Source organism: Corvus brachyrhynchos, unplaced genomic scaffold (genome assembly GCF_000691975.1).
Source record: "Corvus brachyrhynchos isolate BGI_N302 unplaced genomic scaffold, ASM69197v1 scaffold435, whole genome shotgun sequence".
Taxonomy (NCBI): domain Eukaryota; kingdom Metazoa; phylum Chordata; class Aves; order Passeriformes; family Corvidae; genus Corvus; species Corvus brachyrhynchos.
Window position 1 is genome coordinate 265667 of NW_008237895.1, and position 19607 is coordinate 285273.

Below are 19607 nucleotides of genomic sequence, written 5' to 3' on the forward strand. Positions count from 1 at the left end.
AAGGACCAAACATCTTTTTTGCAAGTAGGGATTTTTATCCCAGTCTTGACAGATAAAGCTTCATAGTTAAGGGCTTGCTAGCTGTCTGTTTTAAAAGAGCTTCTGGAACTTTTAACAGATGTGATTGTTCTCCAGAACTGATTAAAAAAGAACAACAACAAAAAAACAACAAAACAACAATTAAAAAACAAAACAAAAACAAAAAAATCAATCAAAAAAAAAAACCAACAAAAAACCCACAAACCCCAAAACCACTGTAGACTATGAAACGCAGTTCTGAGGAGGTAGCCACCACAGGCACTTCAGCAAGATGGGAGGTGAAAGACACAGCTCACAGCAGCACTCAGTGCTACAAAGGGTTGCCCCAAATTTCACAGAATAGAAACTATAAGCAAAATATTAGTAGAACCTAAAATTTAGCTATTAGTAGAACTTAAAATTTAGCTATTAGTAATATGTGAGGATGATTACTCAACTGATTATGAAATGCCATAACTTCTTAACCTCATTAATTGCTTCATAGAGATTTAATGGGGGGAAAAAAATCTGTTTTCAGAAATGAGTAATTTCATAAAATGTGTGTTAAAAGCCAGAAATATTGCTAGGCATCACTGGAGTGAGGCAAAGTAACAAAATACGCTGTAGGAAATAAATACTTGGAAGATGATGAGAAATATTTTTGGGCCAATTTGCTTTTTATTTATAGCAGTAAATTTAGGGGTTAACTCCAATCAATACTGATATTAGAGTTATAAAGACAGAAAACTAATGGGAGATAGACTGAAGCTTTTATGCCTGCTTTTCCTGATGTTTCCAGAAACAAAAATAGAAATATGAAATTATGATACAAATTAAAATCCAGAGAAGACTGGCCAGAAAAACACTAGACTTAAATGAGCATTAAAACAGCACCAGCTTGTTCCTGGGGATCTCGTATTGTTTATTGCATGGTTTGCTAATGAAAGGTGCCAGACTCACTCTTCTTACTGTGTAACAACACACCAAGGGGTTCTGGATAGAATACAGGATGATACTAGGGTGTCTCAGAAGCTTAGGCAAAGCCAAATAATGCCATCTGGTAGCCAGGTTTTAGTGAGTGAAGGCAAAAGCTGGTGGAAGGTTATGACAAGCACACCAAAGCTTAATAATGCAGACATATTAATACTTTCTCTCCTGCCTGATTACCCCAGCAGAAAGTCTGCACCAGCCTGTTCTCTGTAAATGACTTAATTTACTTTTTTTTTCCCTAGGCACACTTGTGCAGCATTTAACATGTTTTGAGCATTGCTCACACAATAAGTTAATAACCAAGCATAAAAAAAAAAAAAAAAAACTATTACCCTAAACTCTATTTTCCCAAGGTACAATCTCTGCCCAGAATTAATTTTATGCAGACAAACTCTACTCTTAAGCAAAAAAATGAAAAAAAGTGTCTTCTCTGACAAGCGTCTTCACCAGGCATAAATATGGCATAAACAAGGCGTAGTTTCCTTGTGGTCCTTTGATGCAGTTTATGCCTCATGTCTACAAGGCTACCAAAACATTTATCACAGTCTTTGCACTCTGACATGCCTGACAGCCAGAGGATAGGCAGCAGTACTTTCAATTTCCTGCTCCCAGCAGACCCTAACCAAGTGCTTGGAATCCTACTATCCTTTATCCTGCCCTTTGATGGGTCACTCCTACCACCAAAGATTCTTCACAGCATCGAGATCAGGGTGAAGATAGTTTGTGCAGATGCTCATTCTGCTTTAAGGGTATCACCTTGTACCTGACCTAGGAGGGTCAGGACAGAGTTTCCTTCCAACAGAGCTGTGGGAGATCAAGGTCTGTTTGGTACAAACAGTACAGAATTTTGGCTGCAGTCAAGGATCTATTAACTGCCCTGCTCCAAACCACCCAGGCCTTTCAGGGTTGACCCTGAGCATATGGTACCTGTACTGCCACAGACAGCCAAAACCCCTTCCCCCTCTGCATTCAAGCCCATTTTGCCTCCCATGCACGTGCCACTTGCCAAACTGCCTCTCTGCAGCAGCTGCCATTTGGCTGCTGAGTGCTGTCTCCAAGCTGCTGGATGTGCAGGGCTAGGGCCAGGGCAGGGCGCAGCCGGAGCGGGAAGGCGGGCAATCCTCACAGAGACAGCTCATCCTCCAGGCAGGGATGTTCATGGGGAGGCAGGCTGCTTTGGGAAGAATAAAATCATGTTTTAACTTGAAATGGGAATGAAGATAAAAAACCATGCTGTGGGTTGAAGACCTGTTCTGGTCTCTGTTAATGAAAAGATAAGAGGCTGCATTTAATCCATAGCGGTTGGCTCTGAAACTGGCCATGACCTGTGCCAGGCAGGGCTCTGCCAGGGGAGACACCTGTGTGTTGTTCTCCATCAAAGGCTGCTGGAGAAGGAGGCTAAGCCCTGAGGGGAACAACTACATTCTTAAATTCACCCCGCTGGAGCCTGAATCAGTGTAGGCAAGAAATGTTTTGTAGCAGAGACGTCATCCATTGCCCTTTTTTGAGGATCAAAACTGTCCTTTTCCTAATGAACTCTTTGATAGATGTGGTGGACTGTATGCGAGATCCCATAATGGAAAACTGGAAAACAAGTAATGAATTGCTCAGCATAGAGAGGTGGTGCCTACCTATGGCAAGCTTATTGTCCTGGCCTCTTCAGCCTTTAGAGGCCTGAATAAATAAATACAAATTGCTCACAGAGCAATGAAAACAGGCAATGCAACAGTGATATACATACTAGGAGACGTCCTTTAAATGTTCCCTGTGGCTTGCTGGATAATGCCTTTGTGAATACTTGTAATTAATGGTAAGACTTGAACTGAATATTTCCTAGTGACAGAAAATCGTTTTGAGCTAGGCTGTGTTTTTTGAAAAAGAAAGGCTGATGCACCTGCCCTGGAGTACATGTGCTCGACTTGGGCAATGTGCATGGTGGATGTTAGCTGGCCCTTGCTGTGGCCACTCACCTTGAGGGCTCAGAGAGCTTGTCAGGGTTCAGGACCTGCTCTGTTCTGCCAACAGGGCTCACACTTGACATTTTGAAAAGTTCATCAGCCAGGCCTGAAATTCTGTGCATAGATGTAAGATACTGGGAAAAGACAACTGTAAAATGTAAAACTCTTAACAATTTTGTACAAAATATGCCCTTTCAGACAGCAGCAAACTGAGCTAACGTCCATGGCCTCTTGCTTATTATTGCAATCCTAGGGGTTAGGCAGGCAAAAAATAACTTTTTCTGCATCAGTCTGCCAAAAATTATTTAAAGCAACCAAGGACCCTTGCAACTCCTTGCAAGTTGTGGTGGTTTTTGGTCAAGAAGTCCCTTGAAGTGAGAACATCCTCAGTGGTTTTCATTGTGGAAAAAATTTTACAAGGAAGTGTCCAAGCAAGGCCAGTTTTGGACCTTAGAACAAACTTGTCTCAAACATTATTCATCTGTAGCAGAGCTCCCCCAGCTGCCACTAGAACACGAGGGACCTAAGGATGGAGACTCAGTTTTGCTTGGTTACACGGAGCAGTGAGCTGAAGGCTGAATGGAAGCTCAGGTGTTGAAGGCTGAGAAGTATGAAGCAGGATTTGCTTTGGAAAAATCTGGGTTATATTCCACGAGGTGGTACCATACTGTTTGGCTTGGAAAACATTTAACACTGAACAAAAACAGAACAAAAACTTCTCTGAGAAAACATACATTATTCAAATATCTGGAGCATTTTTATTGACAACCTGTAAATATAAAGAAGGTTGTTCTGGAGTGTTTTAAGATATTTAATAAGCGTTTATGTAATTCCGTTGCAGAGGAACTGAGGCATGGAGAAGGATGTTGAATGTAACTATCCTCATCATGGAAAACATATAGGTATTTCCAACCAATCTGCATGCTTCCATCTCACAGAAGAGTTGCTGGACATGTCATGTCAACCTATGGAAAGCCTCTCATTTTCTGCCAGAATAGTTGAGGGACTCCTGCATGGGTAAGTTTCCTTGGCACCTATTTTTTAATCCATCTAGCAGAATATATGCAAATATGTCCAGCTACAATATTCTCCCACCCCTCTGTACTTACATGCTCTGTACACTGGCTAACGTTCAAGCTGAGAGTGCTTCTGCAGGGCCTGTTTGTCAGCGAGCTTAGCTCTGCAGTGTGAACCCTGGGGAAACACAGAGATAAGTAGAGCTTTCACCCCTCTGGTCTTTGAGGAAAGAAGCCTTAATCCAGCTTGCCTTGTCCTTTGGCACCTGACTGTCTTAAAAAAGCGTGACAGAGACTCCTGATATTATTGCCTGGTGTTGCTGGACAATGCTGGTCATGTGGTGCTCTAAAAACACTGAAGGAGAAATCAGATGGTTGAGGCACCTTCAGCTCAGCAGAAACTCTGGAGCCCTCCAGGAAATATTTTAGTGAAGCTGAGGTGGTGGGTAGAAAAACACAGCAAGCCTGGGGAGGGAAGAAAGATACCTTTTTTGTTATTTTAAACACATGTACTTGTCTTGATTCAAAATGGGAATCTGGGTGGGAAGCACAGCTGGGAGGACAGAGGGAGAGGCTTATTTTTATTATGAAAATATGTGCTAATTGTGGCTCAAAGCAGGGAGAGAAGGTGGGACAATGTATGATGAAGAAGCCACCTGCAGTGAAGGTGGGGAAGGAAGGAAGTTTTTACTATCTGTCAATTGAAAATACATGTATTTCTTCTCTAGTGACTGAAGCACAGCTAGGCAGGCAGCCCCAGAGCACTGAGTAACTAACATTCAGCTCTGCTTCTGGCAACAGCTTTTATGGCTTGGTTCTAGCACCTTTTATTTAGACTTGTGTGAACAATTGGTTTTGGGTGGAATGAAATGTTTCAGTCGACCCAAAACTGACATTTGTTTTCACTCAGTCTTCTAAAAAGAATATTTTTTCCCTTTCAGGCATCAATTTGTATTACGTTTGTGTTTGTTTAAAGCCAAGTAGTAGAAATGCAGAGGCATGATTTATACATGCAAGAAATGGGAAAAAAAAAATTATTCTTTTCAGCAATGAAAAATACAGGAATACCCACACCACTCTCCCATGTTGTAAGAAAACTCTCTTTAAGCCTTTTACTTTTTGAGAAACTGTTAACACCAGGTTATGGGTGATTCTGAGTGGCAGGGTATCTGACTAGGGCTCTATTAAATACCTGACTATGTACCAGTATTGAAGCTGATAAGCAGCCAGGCACTCAGGTGCTCCACACATTGGGAAAATGTGCAAATGCTCTTTATCTCATTGACTAAGGTAAAGCTTCATCCCAAATAGATTGGCTTCATCAAGAGAGACCTGTAGAATGGTGTTAAACTATCTGGCAGTGATAGTTCAGACAGCAATTCAAAGAACAGTATTTGTATTAATAGATTAATTGCTGCTGGTGTGATATTTTTGGAGCCTTGCTTTACTTTCATTAGTACCCAGGATGTAAATGTGTGTCACGAGCAGAATGCAATCGGAGGGCCCCAGATACAATGGAGGAGGTATTTGTGGAGCTGTGCTGGAGGGGTTCTACCACAAGTGACAGGACACACATCTTGTTCTGCAGAATGGGCCCAATATTTCTGAAATAGTAAAAGAAGTTCCACTATTTCTAATTACTATTCTAGTTTCCTCTTAACCTAAATGATTCAGCCCAGCTTCTCTGTAAATAGGTCTTGGACCAGTGACCCTCAAGAGGAAATAAAGCAGGATTTTTTTTGTTTTGCTCCTTTTTAATTTTGTGGGCAGCTAAAAAAGCAAAAGGGCATGTAATTCCCACTTCTGCTTATACCTTTTAAAAATCCTGCTGTGATCCTAACTGTATTTTTTAGGTGTCTGATACCTTTGAAATCTACTCCTAATACACTTCATCCTTTATGCAGCAAAGTGCACTATTTTACGGCTGCCTAAATGAGAAAAAGGCACGTTAAGGAGCAGATGAAAAGTTTGGATTGCTGCTCTTTGAGTTTTAAAAACCAAGAGGGAGTTTTGGTGAGGGAGGAAAGAATGAAAGAAAAAAAAGTCAGGGGTATAGCGATATACTCTGAGTCTACGGCTGAGATTTTCCTACTCTCCCACTCAAACAAGAGTTCTCATTGTCTGGGTTTTATGTGAATTATTATTAACCACAACTTGACTTTTCTGTTCAGCTTACCCACTAAGCACACTTAACAGCCTCTGATAACTCATAACTTGCCTATGTCTAGTGGAATAATTTCAGTATGACAAACACTATGTAGAAATCAAACTCTTCTCTGCCTCATCTGACACAGTTTGACATGAAAACACAGGAAGAAAATACATATAGCCGGGACTAATATACAAATGCTCACAGTCAAAACATTTCTCTGAGGCACCATGAAATATCTGACAGTTTTTTTGTTCTTTCCATCCAAAAGTTGGCCAGGAGGTGCTCTTGAGAAGAGCTTTACAGTGAGCGTCATTGAAAAAAAGCTCCTAAAAGACCATGCATGAAGCAATATAGAGGGTGAGTCAACTAGGAAATCATCCATGCCATGTGGTGCTGAAGTTCTGTGGCTGGTATATATACTACAGTTTTCCCATAAATAGAAGTGAGGAAATTGTTGCTCTAAAACTTGAATGTGTAGCTAATTTGAACGTGATCTCACAGAGGGCTGTTGGGAGTTCCTATTTGTTATTATTTGGTGATTAAGCATAGCTTGTACATCTGAAACTCTTTGTCTATTCATTCCACTTTTAGACTTGGAGCAGCAGATGCCATACCAACTCACAACAGAAGATGATTCAAGCAGAGATTTCTCTCTATTTTGGGGATTTGCAAAGGCTTCCTTAGCCCTCAGAACTCTGCTCATTAATTCCTTGACTGCTGTCATAAATCTTGTATTTTGATAACTTACTCATTAGCCCAGACAAGCAACATGCAAGCCTTGGCAGAATTCAGGACCAATCTATATAGTGCAGAAAAAGCAACAAAATATATCTGGCTTCTTCACTGGAAATTTAAGCCTAATACATCTACATTGTTTTTCACTGCCCAGAAAAAAAAGTTGATGCTTGGATTTCCTAGGCTCAGTTCTTTTTTTCAATCAGGCTGCATTTTACTCTGATGCACTCTCATTTCACTTAATAAGAGTTGCTGTTTTCCAGTGAATAGAGAATCATTAATCATACATTGTATCTTCAAACACAATCCACAGACACTTTTCTTATTCTAATGAAAAGCCCTCCCTCCTCTTTTGGAAGTGCCATGTTTTACAAAAGGTTTCCCACTACTTGGAAACTAACCAGTGACTGGAAATCTGTGTCTCCAAAGGCCATGGACTCAAGAAAATAAATAATTACACTGCCACCAGCTGTTTAAGTTAAAAGTGATGTAACTGTTGAGATTTGTGCTTCCATACACACAAAAAAGATGAACACTGGTCAGGAAGGAATTTTTCATAAGTACCAAATTATTTGACATACTTAAATAAGAATTTTTAGCCAAGAAAACACATGTACAAAAATATTTTCCAGCATGAACAGATGTTAAAAGTTTGATCTTCGGTGTATAATCTGTAGCAGACATACAGAAACTCATAGGAATTTATGAAGTTATTTCATTTTAAATTGTAATGCATGTCTGATGAGAATATGATTAACTGGCAATACTAGCAGTATCAGTAAAGGCCAGCTCTCTTACAGTAGTGAAAAGCAAGAACTAACTTATTTGTCTACTACTTTGGAATCAAAATTCTAATGGCAAAACTGCACAACTTTTTGTGGAATCTTGACATTACAGTGAAATTATTTTTCTTGTATCTATTCAGAGAGAAAAACAAAAGCAGGATTTTTTAAAGTCCTTACATCCCTGGAAGTCTTTCTAAATCTCAGAGTCACTGTAAAATAGGACCAGTTTAAAAAGGGCACACAGGGAGCAAAGCCTTCATTGCCAAGCTGCAAGTGAACAACTTACGTGCACATTACCAGTTACATGCTATTGTTTTTCCAGTCATTGTGACAAGAAATATGTTTTGATTTGGATGCTTTTGTTCTGGGCTGCAGGCACGTTATCTATGTCCCAGATGTTAATGTATGTAGCTAAATGATTGCTATAGACCCAGAATTCTTAATGATGATGAGGCTCAAAATGAAATTATATGAGTTCTTCCCCAAGAAGTGCTGAGGGTGGCTTTTGTGAATTTCCAGACCAGGTATAAAGTGATGTTTGTGTGCACGCATCTCAGTGATCCACTGGGGGAAATCCAAGCCTCGATCATAAAAGTCCACCACATAAAAGTTTTCCTTTTAGGTCAAGTGAAAGTACTGTTGAAAGTATTGAGGAATAATCTGTTTTCTCAATAGAAGTTACATGACTCCCCTGCCTTCCTAAGACTTTTTCCATGTCTTAGATTTTACGATTGACAAAATAATGACAGCTGCATCCTTTCTAATTTCTTAATGGAATGCAGCCAACAGTACCCAGAAGGACAAACAGCCAGGACTGAGGGGAGCTGAGAAGGGAGGTAGCTTACATGGCTAGAAAACAAGCACTGTAAAAGCTTTCTGAAAACTTACAACCAAAATATAATTACTAAAACAACTTTGACAGGAAGGAGTTAAACTACTGAGTGTGGCTGTGATCATTCTCCTAGTTTAAATTGCTGCAGTATAAATTAAATGAAATAGGACCTGGACTGCTAATTAACTACCCTACCCACAGGTGATCACAATATGTGCCATGTAAAATCCCTGCAAAAGCAAAATTTATACACCTAGAAATGACAAGCATGCATATTAAAACCATTTTTGCAGTTTACAAGAATAGCGAAGTCCTTTGATAGCTGATCAGGAAAATGGAGAGGGAGAAGGGAGGAAATTCTGTATACATTTAGAAGCAATGATTTAGACAACATTTCCCTTGAATTCGTTTATTTTAAAAGAGAACAAAGGGGTTGTCCTGCTGGGTAGCTTTTCAGCAGGGATGCCCTGCCTGCCTTTTTTCAGATCTGCAACATTATGTGGTTTCAATTAGTGGTAGCACTTGCAAAACTAGTAACACAGACATTTTGGCTTGAAATCTGACTCCAAAGCAGTGAAGGACACTTAAGATCTACTCAGGGGTGGGTGGAGAAATACAGTATATTTGAAACAGTGTTGATCTTCTGTCAGAATGGTGTCACTTCTAAAAACCCCTCTGTGTTTTAATAGGCTTGGTTTTTCATTTCTTCTTTGCCTCCCTGTTTAGACGTTGATTTCCACTTTTCTAGCATCCTATTTCCTGTCTCTTTTGTCACCTGGCTACTTACTAGGCTCTCAGTTAAGTTTTTTTTCAAGCTTTGAGGGCATTCAAGTAAGGTAGCTATGCATGCTCAAAATACTATGGCACTTAAAATGCTTACTATTCACAGAGTCCCCTTCCTCCTCAAAGTCCTTTGCAACACTGTGAACTCTAAGAACAGCCCTGCAGTATCAGGGACTGACTGGTTTTACAGTCCATCTGTCCACCTAATGCTGTGAAGGAATTACTAAAATATCCTTGTAAGGCAAGTGATAATTTCTTTAACTTTGCAGACAGGGAAGCTGACTTCTATTGCTATTCCACATCAATATAAGTGTCTCATGTAATGCATCTGCTGGCAGAAAAAAGCCTGTGCATGATGATTCAACAAATTTTCCCAGTCCTACTTATCTTAGATATCTTGATAGGCAGGTGACACTTTGAGGAACAAAAGAACAAATGTCACTGCTGTGGTGACAGACATACACAATACTCCAAATATCCACTGAAAGAGAAGTGTATAATATTGGAATGAAAGAGGCAACTTCTTGACAGGATTTCAACATGTATAACTATATTTTTAGCAATGAAGTCAGTAATATGTCTCACTACCACATCTATCATGGTGCTAAAGTAGTTTTTATCAAGACTTTCCTAGATGCTGCTCTAGTATGGTGATTGTCAACAAACATAGTGGAGCTGAAAAGAGACTACAAGCAAAAACACGAGCACTTTTTTTTTTGCAAGAGTTGCATTCCTAATCTCCACTAAAGGTCTTGGATTTGTTTTGGTAGTGGTGAAGGTTGGAGATCAAAAAGAACCCTAAATATCATCACCATGTATTGGTTTTGCTAGCCTAATGCTGGCAATAGGCCTTATAAAAAGCTGGCTGTAAAATCACCACATATTTGGCAGTGCTTCATTTTTTATTTTTGGTTGCTATCAAGATGAAACAAAATTTAGGGGCTGCAAATGGAAATGGAATGAAAATGTGGAAAATGCTGCTCATCTCAAACCCCACAGTGATCATCTGCTGAATTATTCACAGGTCTGATCAACAGTATTTGTTTTGATCAGTGTTACCTCAGCCATGCTTACACGGCCATTTAGCCTGACTCTCACTCATGCTGGGAAGCAGCAACCTGAACTAAGAAGCAGAGGAGGGAGCAGAAGCATGGGACATGGACAGACCTTTTCTTTCTGATCCACATAACAGAAATTGGAATATAAATGAGCAGTTAGGTCACTGCGATCAAACATCCACAGTGTAGTTCAACAGATTTGGGGCTAGGACACTAAATTTACCTCATATTTCTTCAAAGTCTCTGCAGTGGCAGTGCCTTACTTTAGAAGCAGTCTCTCTTTTTAGGTAATCCACAATGATCCACAATCATACAAGCAGGCTTTCCCTAACTTCATTCATACTACTTAACAGCTTTATTGCAATTCTAAGAATAAAGATGCTCACATTCCACTGACTTAAGAGAGTGGGTTTAATGCACTGTGCCATTTGCCACCATCCTGACGGGCCCTTTTTTTTGTGTCTGTGTGATTAATACATGTATTAATGCTAATAAAACACTTATGGAGTTTCCCAGATGTAGACATGGCCCCTTAATCCTTCCCTGTTCTGCTGGGGATAATCATTTTTACGACATGAGATCACTTGCACCAGTGAAGTGCATTTTAACACCTTTTGCTGTTATCTGTATGAACTGATGATCCTAATAGAATCCCAGCAGTGCATTTAAACTTTATTTCCTAGGTTAATCAGGCTAAAAGACAGTTAACTAAGTTTCCCAAAGGGAGCCTTCTTTATATTAAAAAATAAAAGCTACTGGAATTGTTTATCGCTAGAAATTTTGGTCAGTGAGAAAAGAAAGGGAGCAATGCTATAAAAAGAAATGGTGTTTTCGTCTTGTAGTGGACAGCACGGCACACCATAAAAAAAAAAAGAGAAATATTTTCTGAACAAAGAACTCATGCCGGTCTCCCTCTTTTTTTTGATCTTTAATCCCTTCTCTCCTAAGTAGAATGGCAAAGGAGCCCTTCTCTCTCTCTCTAATAAATAGCTAGCGAAAGAAGGCATTCAATGCTCTGTCCCTTTGATCAGCGCAAAGCTGTCAGCTCCTGCCGCTTTTTTTCTTCTAGCTCTTGTTCCTGGTTAAAAGTGGAAGTAATACCCCTTGAAAGAAATACCCTAGGTGTCCTGCAAATCATCAATCCTATTTTTTAACTTGTTGTTTTTCAGTGGCCCACCCTCTTGGCCTGAGCAACCTCCTCACTAACACCCCTCTTCCTCTTTCCACCCTTTTTCCAGAATACCAGTTTCATTTGATACGCAATTCAATGTGCCAGTCTGACCTACTGGGACCTTGCTGTCTGAGACTCTACCACTGCGCAGACAGGGGAAACCTTCCTTCTAGCAATAAACATGTTTACTTCCATTCATTTTGCTCCCTGTAAAGGAATTAAATTTTTTTTCATAGACACAGCAAAGAGATTTTTGGAAAACAGCTTTTAATAATTTATAATACAATTCTAACTTAAAAAAAAGCAGAATGCAAACAACAAATAAAAAAATTGCTTGACTCGGTTGTGCTTGACCGAGTGTCTGAGATCCCATTTTGCTCCAGTCTTCAGGCTGCTGCATTTCAGCGACATCACTGCATCTCAGCAGTAAACAATCTGCAAATATTGCTGCCTTCAGACAGGTCACTTGATGCATTTTAAAGCAGGCTTCTTGTTTACTGCTCAGATTATCTGCAATGTGCATTTCTGCTCCTCACAGTGTCAGGACCTGATATGCAGTTTGCAAATATTATGCAAAGGAAATAATTCACAAAGGCAAACAATTACAACCAAGTGTAGAACAAGAGAGTGGCTGGTATTAGAAGAGCAGGGGCTTTGGTGTCTGTGTGTGTGTATAAAGGGTTGGAGGGCGGAGGAATGGGAAGTAAGGAAAAGCAACTGTATAAAAGAGCATTTTTACCAGACAATGTCATATCCTCAGTGACATGTAATGATGTTTAAGTACCTTTGCCATTTTCCCCTGGTGATTGCTGCACTGGGTGCGTTCTGTGGGCCTGTAGAGATATGTTTTTCAAAAATCAGGATGGAGTGAATGCCGTTCGTTGTTCTGGCTGCAAAATGTCAAACTGCAGTGGAAAGAAATACAGCATTGCAGTGGTGGTGCACTGAGGCCCCCGGTAGGAAAGCAGGAGCTATTAAGTGGAAAATTCCTGCAGAGGACGTGTTTCCATTTCTAATGCGAAGAAAGAGGGTGTTGTTTGAGGCTGGCAGGTCTGTGGAAAATACAGAAAACACAGGGAAGATGAGAAAATGACCTCATTGAACTCTGAGAACTTAAGCAAACAAACAGCTTCGGCCAACATACCACATTCTTCTGCCCAAACAACAAATTGACCTATAAGTTATATAATCCCCCACAAGCCCCCGTGCCTTGTGAAAATGTGGGGAGGGAGAAGGGGGCTGTTCACTGCAGGGGCAGGGAGGACAAGCAGTAAAACCTGCTGCAGTAGGAAAGATTCTTGGGGTGAGCTACCTGTCCTCCCCACAGCACCACCTTCTACCCCAAATGGAGTCCTCACATGAGGTTCAGGTTTAATTGCGCTCTGAATACCAGCAGAATGATGGCACTAGTTGTTTATTATAGTATGAACTATTTCAGTACAGCATAAATTTTCCATTTCAAAGGATCCCGAATGCCTTCAGGGAAGGGACTAGGTTTTGTGAGCAGAGGGTGGCCTCTGTAAAAGTTGGTGGGGGGTTCGTCTTAGGGATGGTTAAAATCGCATTCTGAACCTGAGGGGGGGACTCTGGAAGCCTGTTTAGGGGCTGTGTTTTCCCCTATAGAGGCCCCCTGTAGTGTTGACTTGGACTGCCTGAATTACCATTTTATATCAACTGAACAAATCCTAGTGTAAAAATCCAGGGGCTAACCAAAGGCAATGGTTCTGCTGGGGTTGTTGTTGTTGTGCTGTTGGCAGAAAAGGCAGATGTGTGCCAGCATCCCTAGCATCTGATGGTGCTGAAAGGTTTGATTTGTTGTACGAGTGCTGGCCTTGGTGTTTTTCCAATAACTAATTAATTGAACATAATAGAAAGTTATTAATAGGTAGAATAGCAGATAAACCATAATTCAGAGTTTACAATAATATTTAAAAATCAGAAAGAGCTTTTCTGTTAGTTAGTGGTACATTTGCCGTAGAAACTTGTTCTCAGCTACCAAGCAACTCCAACATGCACTTTAATGAATAGGACTCTTTTTTTCTTGTTTACATTATTAAAATCCTGTTGTCTCAGACTTGCAGTTGATTTTGAGCACAACCAGAACCTGCACTACTATCCAGTGTTTTGCATGGACTTAGCCTCTCAGAGACAAAGTTAGCTTTGAGCAGTCCTTGCAGCTCTAAAGTCTACATGATGCTTTAAGGATAAGCATAAGTATAAACAGATAAAGGGTTTGATCTTGAAGGTGGATCTTTAAAGCATATGCATAGATTCGTAGGAATGTGCAAGGTTCAAATATTAGCGGCAAAGAAAAAGCAGCTGATGCAAGATTCACAAACTACAGATGCACATTCAAATTTCATGTAAGCTGCTTTTTAAGTGTAATGGTTTGATCCATTGTCATTAGGCACCACTAGTCATGAATGTACTGAGGGAGAATTCAGAAAACCCCAGCAGCTAAAAGGAGCTGACTAGAGTCAGTGCTCATGTTCCCTCACCAAAATGTTTCAGAACAAGATAAAGTGAATTATAAGATCAGTGCTGAGGAGAAAGTGAGACCATCCCAAACTCAATCTAAAAATGCAACTCTTTCCTCTTGCAGGCTTCGAAAAATGTGAATAAATAACCATTCTTTCTTTTCCACTTTGACATCTCTCTGCATGTGGAGAAGACAAGGCAAAAAATGACAGAATTACATACTGTATTGTATGTATGTATTTTTTACAAAAATCTGTACATACAAGACCTTCAGCATTATTTTGTAGATATATTTTAAGTTGTTTGAAGAAAGATCAAAAAAGGTGGCTGAAGATGGGGGCATGTGGCTGTATCAAATTAAATTCTCACACAGCTGTTGCATATTGCTTTTCAAGGTTCCAGATGCCACTTATTTCAGGTGTGGAGGAGATAGGGTTGTGGTAATACGAAAAGGAAATAATTCTGATCTACGTAGCTCAGGTCTGAAAACTAATTTGCCCAGAATCCAGCACTGTTTCAGTTTAACCCTAAATGCCTGCACCTCTGCAGCACAAAGGCCAAAAGACATTCAGGAGCTCCACAGCGTTGTGTTATTCCCTTTCTGGGAATGTTTAACCAGGGCAAACTATATAGTGCAGCATTTCTGCACGGTGCCATGGATTCTGTTTCTCTTTTCCTTGTGCTGTGTAACTAAGGGGCACTGTAAGGGGCGCATAACTTACAGACTAGAACAGCTTTCTCCTCCACATTCTGACAGGAAATAAAAAGCTCACAAAAAAATCAAGAGAAAAACAAACTCTGTGAATGACAAAAAGAAGCACTGCCAAAACAAAAGTTTCCTGCACCTAATAAAAGGAAAAAGGCAGATTTTTGCTCATCCTCACCTTGTGGTTGCAAATGGCAAAGGAAAAGAGGTAAGGAGTGCCCCATCATTAGGGCTCTGGAGTTTAGCACCCATTGCAGGAATAACTCTTCTGAGGAGTGCAGGGCTTTGGTTACACTGCTTTTTATAGGGCTTTTAATAGGTTCTTTGTCTTTTACATAGTGGACTCAGCTCAAATAGTAGCTTCTGTTTTGCATTCAGTTTACAAGACCTGAGAATACCTAAAGAGACTTCTAAGAGACTATTTTAAATAAAAACATAAATAAATCTGGGTAATGAAGTACAAACCTGAGCCAACAAGATTGTAGGCAAACCACATTCAGCTCCTGCCAATGCACCTCAGTCCAGCCCAACATAAAACTTTCAAAACTGTGCAGAAATGCCTGGTCAAACTAACTTGTGCATGAGTTTCAGAATTCACAAAAATAGGTAATAGAATAAACCAAAAAATTAATTCTTGTGAGTTGTCCCTCTTTGCATCACCATATCAAAAGTCATGGAGTAAAAGAGACACAGAAATCATTGATCAAGCTTTGGCTTTTATTCCTTTGTTCTTTTATTTTAAATCATGAGATTCATCACAGCTGGGAAACGTGTGCTGTCAGCATTCCTAAGCTTCAGCACTGTCCACTCATTCTGATCCTGGTGGAAATAGGACTTTTGGCCTCTGAGCACTGATGGAAGCATTGACTCCCCAGGATTCTACTCTGGTTTCCCAACTTTTAAAAATCTAAGAACTTGAAAGAAGTTTTGAAATCATCGTCTGTAGAAGAGCCAGGTGTGAACCAGTCTTCCTCAGTGTTTTGCAGTTCAGATGACTCCCAGTGTGGACAACTGGAGGATGAGGACCCCAGGACATGACGAAGCCTAAGCTCACTGTTTTATCTGGATGTAGAAAGAAAGGCCTCTTGGCCTGTTGATCAATGGTTTCATACTGAGAAAAGAACACAAAAAGGAAACTTCACAACAGGATGTGTACACAGGACTTTTGTAGATAAAAAGTGCATAATCTGCCCCAACACTGACCAGCTGGAGAACTTCCTCTATCTCAGGATGTCTCCATTTCAAGCTGTGGGTCCTGCTTAGGAGGCAACAAGAATTATCAGGTGTTTAGAAACCATGCCTTGGGAAAGCATTGAGCTTTTGCGCTTGAGAGGCTGCTGCAAGGAGGAGGTAATCTGTGTTTTCCACATCCATTGGAACTAAACTTGGCTCAAAGTATATTAAGACAGAATTATCTTGGATCATATTAAAAACATTATGTTGAGTGATAGGAGGGGGTACAAGTATAAAAGTGAAAACATTCCACTGAATGCAAATCCTGCCACATACCAGAAGAAATACATAAATGGGTCAAAGTGTGGATCAGTTTGTGCTAGGAAAAATGTTTGACACTCAACAAGGGATGGAGTGCTGCTTAGCTAGTTTTGACTCAATTGAGTGCCACCAACCATCCATGAAAAAACCATGGTGGTAGAACAGGCCCAACATTTGAGAGTGATGGCCCAATGGAAGGCTTTGGGAGGGTTGTTCCCAGCTTCTTGAAATATGTATGGCACAGTTGACCTCTACAGATACATTTAGGCATTTTTCTTACAGCAATTATCTGGAAATAAGGAGTGCTTGATTAGGCTTTCTGCTGAAAAAATCTGTTGCAGTGCAAGAGCCCAGCCTTTACATGGAAACAAGGCTAAAATTTGCCTCTTCTGTTGAAATGGTCATTTCCAACAGAAGTTCCTCCAGCTTTACACCAGTGAAGCAAATTAAATGGCATGTGGGACAAAACAATACAGATATTAAGGATCTGAGTCAAGATCAGTGTCATGATTTCTCTTACCAAAGTCTTAAGGAGACCTCCTTGGGGATCATTAATTTCCGTAATATGCATTACTAAAAGAAATCCACAGGTTCAGGGAGAAGCAAAAAAGGAGGCTTTTAAGATACTCCCTTTTCTGCTTTTGGTTGTGATTCCCCTAAGTGATGAGTATGATGCTAAACCCACTCTGCCCAGCATGGTGGGAATGTTACCCAATGTCATGACAGGTATTTAGTCTGATCAGCCCCATAAGCCCCCCTACCACACAGAAACTAATTGTGAGGATTAGGGCACACCAAGACACTCAAGCTCCACTCCTGTGGGTTTGGGGAGAAACAACACATTTAAACATTCCAGCTAGGGTTCCCTTGGCAACGTACCTAACAACAACCCAGTAACATTATGGGTTTCTGTTTTCTTAACCCTTCAGGACATTGACTGAATGAATACTTCCTTGAGGAAACTGTTCAGTCAACCAGATATACTCAAACACTTAAATCCAGCAGGCCTTTTCTCCTTAAAGAAACAACAGCTGTTGAATTCCATGTCAAACTGATCTCCTCCCCTAGCATTAAAGGGTTTAATTCAAACACACACATATACCATTAGCAAATCCTCCATGGAAGTCTGTATTAAAAAAAGACAGTAAAAAATAATCCCCAAATGTCAATATTTCTTATCATTATGAAGTTACTGTGGATCAGAGGACACAGAGAACAATACATGACATTTTATAAAGCACATAAGTACTCTTAAGAAACAAAACAATATTAGTGTTTGTGTAGATTATAAAACACAATATTGTTCCTGACAGTAATAGCAATAATAATGTCTACAACAACTTTATAATGATTTCTCTGGGAATTTAAAATACTTTGTAAATACTAACTAATACTATCAAATAATGAGTTTTACACCATCTCTATGAAATACATGAGAGGTGCCCCTGAGTTTGTTCCCGAGCCCAATGAACTGGAGCTTTTTGTGAGGTTAAACACATCTGTTCCTTAGCAGTGACCATTCCTGTTGTGCAAAGATTTGGAAGAGGAACCACCAGCTGAATACGTGTGCAAGGTCACCAGAACTCACCTGCCCTCACAAAGAGCTGCCGTAGGTTTGGGGCTGTTACTAGTAGACAGAATTAATGAACATGTTTGCAAGGCCTCAGCTAATAGCTGCAACTGCAATGGTAATCTGCAGTTGTAATCTTAAATGTTAATTTAAGACACTTGTCTGTCCATTATTGTCTTCCTCAGAAGTTTAGATTTATGAAAGCATGAAAACCTTTACCCTGGAGACCTTTGCCCCAGGGTGAGATCAACAAATGATGTGTAGCAATTTTCTGAAAAGAACTTACCTTTCTTCCTCAGTACACAAGAAGTGACCTGACCTAGCTTTTTAGGAGAGCAAGAAAAAGCATCAGTACCTATGTTAGAATTATAATTATTCCTTAACTACTAATGCACTGATGCACATTTACTTACACAGAGGAAGAGATTGAAGCTACAAAACTAAATCAGGGATCGAGCATATGTTGGTGCAGTCCAAACTAATCACAGTTCATAACCCAGCTTTTTCACCCTTTCTCTCTGTAAGCTTTAATTTTTGTTATTTTCAAAAGGAGCCTGCATAATGTTCCCTTAGATCTGTCCTGTGATGGTGAGGCACCGTGTCACATTTGTAGCTTCAAGCCGATAGAAGAAAGAGTTAAGTACACCTGCAAAATTGTTGAAGGCTCTTTAGCCTTAAACATCTATGATTCCATTGTTCCAGCACTGCTTTCCATGGAGAGTGCTTACCTTCTCTGCAGCAGCTCCTGTGTAAATCTCTGGGAAGCAGACCTCCCTCCTCATCACACCTCCACCCCCAGCCTTAGCTCACAACCATTTGTTAAAAATTACGCAGCATCCTCACTAACAAACACGTGGTTGCCAGGGCATCCTTGTTCCCCAGCCAACTACTATACTAAGGCTTTACTGGCAGCCATCCAGCTGTGCTTCATTTAGGAACCTCTGCAGCAGTAAGGGATGTGTTTTTCCTGTTTACAGGAGAAATAAGTCAGTTTGCTGATTGTCTCCTAAAGACCTTAATTGTTTGGGGAAGCAGTAAGTTTTTATAGTGGACTGTGACACACAACGATTCTCCATATTCTCTACAAACCAGAATTTAAATCTTACTGCAAAGAGCTGGGATTTTTGCACTAGCCCAGCTAGAGTGGATCACAGGCAGGTTGGCGTGGCACTGTGAGCAGCCCAGCCCAGCGCAGAGCCTTGCATGGCGATGCCCTGCACAGCTGGGCTGGTAACTCTTAGCACAGGTTGTGCAATGGGGTGGTGTTGTCTTGCCTAGGAGGAGAAAAGGGGTATTAGCAGCTACAAACCCCATTTCACTAAAGATTTTACAGCATCACAGCAACATCAATCCTAGCTAACATTGCTCTCAATGTCAAGTTTTCTTGGGCCAACTGCATTAAAGATGGAAGGATGCTGGCACTGGATAGCTATGGAAGGGCCATTCCATTTTTAGTGCTGGTGACACCCAAAGATGCAGCAGTGGCCAATTCCAGGCTGGACTTCTGCCTGCCCAGCAGCTTGACTGGGCATTGGTCACAGAAGCTGATGGCAGGGGACAGGGTGCCAGCAGCAGGTAGGGGCCACTGCTGCCATGGTGGGAGCTCATGTCCAGAGAGCAGTGCCCAGGCTGAATGAAAAGCAGAGGGAGGGTTGCACCAAGAGGATTGACAGGGTTTTGTTGCTCATGCCATGATTCTTCTGTCCCTTAATGCCTCCACAGTGTCACTGCTCTTTCATTTCTCATTCCTAAAACAATTAATGAGATCCATTTGTGCTCTTAGCACCGTCTCGTGGTACCTTTATGGTAGCATTCATGCAGTAAGTGCTAGATGAAGAAAGGAGGGGAGCATCCAGATGGA

The 19607-nt window shown here is 40.6% G+C and overlaps 1 long non-coding RNA gene across 1 annotated transcript in view; it reads right to left on the reverse strand.

The window, feature by feature from the left end:
- Positions 1-11356: 11356 nt before the first annotated feature.
- LOC108446385 overlaps positions 11357-19607 on the reverse strand; it is a 254649-nt gene continuing 246398 nt past the window's right edge. The window contains exons 12-13 of the long non-coding RNA XR_001861558.1: positions 12283-15793; positions 11357-12045 (exon numbers count right to left, since the gene is read on the reverse strand). This is a non-coding gene — a long non-coding RNA (uncharacterized LOC108446385). The remainder of the gene's footprint in view (positions 12046-12282; positions 15794-19607) is intronic.